Source organism: Erpetoichthys calabaricus, chromosome 1, assembly GCF_900747795.2.
Source record: "Erpetoichthys calabaricus chromosome 1, fErpCal1.3, whole genome shotgun sequence".
Taxonomy (NCBI): domain Eukaryota; kingdom Metazoa; phylum Chordata; class Cladistia; order Polypteriformes; family Polypteridae; genus Erpetoichthys; species Erpetoichthys calabaricus.
The window spans coordinates 329,195,651-329,199,304 of record NC_041394.2 but is presented as its reverse complement, the minus strand read 5'-3'; the positions used below and the strand labels follow the sequence as shown (position 1 = coordinate 329,199,304).

At 43.0% G+C, this 3,654-nt stretch overlaps 1 long non-coding RNA gene across 1 annotated transcript in view; it reads left to right on the top strand.

Annotated features, from left to right (window-relative positions):
* Positions 1-3,654, top strand: part of LOC127527920 (uncharacterized) — a 247,273-nt gene that overhangs the window by 184,511 nt on the left and 59,108 nt on the right. The window lies entirely within an intron of this gene.

Genomic DNA, 3,654 nt, shown 5'->3' with positions numbered 1-3,654 from the left:
CGAATCACGTGGGAGTAATTCGATATTTGACGGTTCTGCTTTCCAGGGCTATTTAAAACTACAAACCAACAATCTTGCTGAACCTGCCAGGCGAAATGAAAGAATGAGTGGAGCGCACCTTGCCCTGCAGTGACGGGCGGCCCTGTCTTCAGTGCCACACCGCGTAATGTGAATTTCCCATTGGGATTAATAAAGTATCTATCTATCTATCTATCTATCTATCTATCTATCTATCTATCTATCTATCTATCTATCTATCTATCTATCTAATGAGACCCTCAGATACTGCAACGACCCGAGGAAGCCAACGGGGAGACGTGCGTTATTAACCTGACGCTAGGGGTCTCACGCCATATAGCTTAACTCATTTCTGGATTTCTCACAGATATTTCTTTTTTCCCTTTTGACTGGACCAGTGTTTGAGTTTTATTGGACTGATTGTTTTTTCACTGGAGTTCTCGGACCACACAGAAGACAATTTAATGGAAGGACTGACATGATCATTTTTCACAATTCTCTCTAACATCCATTTTATCCCTGACCCAGTGGCGGATCTGCATTTTCAGGGCCCTGAACCTTGAACTGTTACGGGGGACTCCTTCGCAACCAGCGCTAAAGTGGATGCTACATTACACATGTGCCTCTGGGACTTCCACAAATGAAGGGTGAGGTAATTCACAGGTCAATGTTATATAGAATGGACTTAAGGTGCAAATCTACTACAGAACTAATGAAGTTTAAGATTCAGGACCCCTAATCCCAGAGAGGCCCCAGAAGCAACTTTAATTTTCATCTCCTCATAACTCAATAACTATAAGGCATAGGACATTTTCATTCATACTATTGACTTTGACATGTGAGGTAATCCAGTACAGCAATTTTCTTCAGAATCTGAGATGTAGTGGTTAAATTTTTCAAAAGGTTGTGGTGATCTGAAGAGTGTTTATCGCAAAATATAATATACAATCACATTTTGGTTTACAAGCCAAATGTTATAGAAAAGTGCAGGTAATCATTTAAATAATAAAGACACTATCTGTAATCTGTGATTCTCAGTCTATGCTTGTAGCTCGATACTTTGGGAGTTGTCTTTACACACAGTAATTGTTTTACTGTAATACGCCCAAAAAATTGGATTGTAATATTGTGAAGCTAAGCCGGCAACTTCATAAAACTCTGCAGACTGATATCAGCCCAAGATTTGCATTTGCGTTTAGGTAGAATTCTGAATCTTGTTAATAATAATAATAGCCAGATGCCACTCTGATCCTTAACCAATGTGAAGGACGCCACACAAGGGCTAGCTGTACTGAAATCCTTGACCGGCTGTAACACCAATGGCATGGAAGGATGAGGGAGGGCATTGACTCCCCCGGGCCACAAGGTGGCAGCCCCCCTGAGTCACTGTGACACCATGGATTCCCCAGCCCTGTTGAGTTCCGTGGGGGCTGCCAGTGGGCACAGAAGAGACTCACAGTCCCTACTTAGTCGGGCTCCAGTCTTACCCAGAAGTGCTCCCAGGCTGCAGCTTTGGGGACACCAGAAGCACTCTTGGATTTTATATCAAAGGAGCAGCCCCACTTCAGTCTTGGAGCCAGAGTTGGGAAAAGGAGGATGAAGCTTGCGGAGAGAGGTGCAGAGGAGAGAAGAGAAAGATAACAGAGTTACTGTGCATTGGAATTAGAGTGCAGTTGTGAGGTGGGAAACGCTTACTAGGAAGAGTGTCACACAATAAACCCTCTATTCATTGGTAAACTTGTGTCTAAGACTTTGAGTCATCAGTTTGGGCAGCTGCAGAGCCTCCTGGGGACCACACCAATTATAAATAAGGTTTAGGATGAGTGAGCCGAGCAATGACAGGTGGCTGCTCAGTACGTGGGTTATTGTTAATTATTTGTTTCACCAAGCATTTGAGGGTAGGGAAAATGTAGAGTTAATGGTATATGTTTCCATAGGAAGGTAACACAAAGGTTCAGCCTCACAGTAAGGAGACGAGGGTTTACGTTTGCCTGTTCTCCACTGTATGTGTGGGTTTTCTCCCACAGACCTAAGACATGCAGGTTAGGTGGATTGGCAACACTAAAATGGCATGTGAGTGTATTCTCCCTACAATGGGCTGGTGTCCTGTCCAGTGGTTGTTCCTGCCTTGCTCCCAATTCTTTGCTGGGTCAGGCTTCAGTATCCCCATGACTCAGTTCAAGATAAGCTGGTTTGAAAATGGATGGATGGATGGATGGATGGATATGTGAGGTTCTCCTTCAAATAGGCCTGTTTTCAGGAGCACAGCAGCTACAGTTGCTGCATTTGGCTGAAATCTGACAAACTATTAAGAATGTGTGAGGGTATAAGAAGTATACAAATTTAACTTTTATTCCAAATTAAAAGTCTGTGCACTGCTTGCAAGATAATGTTAATGTGAAGTTGTTATAATAATAAAAAAAAATGAACGATGATTGACACTTCAGCTGCGTATTTTCACTTCTTTTTAGGCCTTTATGATGTTTGGTGTGCAAAACATGCAGAACATTTTTCCATCCTTCAGACCCCCATTTCTCTGTCTGTCCCAACATAGAGGAGAAAACCAGGAACTTTCCAGGTAGTCTCAAATCACGGTCAATCCTGAATTGTGAGCTTTTAATGTGGTTAAGTATTAATGTAATATTTAATATATTACTATTTAAAAGGGCGGCACGGTGGCGCAGTGGGTAGCGCTGCTGCCTCGCAGTTAGGAGACCCGCGTTCGCTTCCTGGGTCCTCCCTGCATGGAGTTTGCATGTTCCCCCCGTGTCTGCATGGGTTTCCTCCGGGTACTCTGGTTTCCTCCCACAGTCCAAAAACATGCTGGTTAGGTGCATTGGCAATTCTAAATTGGCCCTAATGTGTGCTTGGTAGGTGGTGTGTGTGTGTGCCCTGCAGTGGGCTGGCACCCTGCCCGGGGTTTGTTTCCTGCCTTGCGCCCTGTGTTGGCTGGGATTGGCTCCAGCAGACCCCCATGACCCTGTAGTTAGGATATAGCGGCTTGGATAATGGATGGATTTTTAAAAGTATCTTACCCAATGCTGGTGAAAAGACTGTGATTTTTTAATTGAAATTTTTCTTTTACATTTGAGGCTTTCCCACATATTCTTTTTTCCACCTCCAACATTTTTATTTCTTTTCTTAGATTGAGGCAAAACACTTGAAGTAGAGACAATTTCAGCTGGCTTATTCTATCCAATTGTTCCATCTCTTTCAATAAATACATTTTTCCATTGACCCCAGTATCATATTTAACATCACATAGCATTCAGAAACCCACTTAATCTAATTCAGGGTTTGTTGTTTTGGCTAATCTGGCAACACTAGCCAGACAACAGGAGACCATCCTGGATGAGGTGCCAGTTAATCATCGAGAGTCCACTCTCTCCAACAAATACATTCACACTGGGGTCATTTAGAATCATAAATTTAGGGTCACGGTGGCTGGACCCTTCTTTGTAGAAGCTAATGTAAGACAAGAAACAGCCCTGGTACGAAGGTCTACATTCAGGAACCAATTCACATTCACACTCACATTTGGAGAGTTGACAAATAACCTTACTAGCATTTCTTTGGGGATGTGGGACAAAAAGCCATAAAGACATGGGGAGAACATTGAAATTCCAAACATACAAT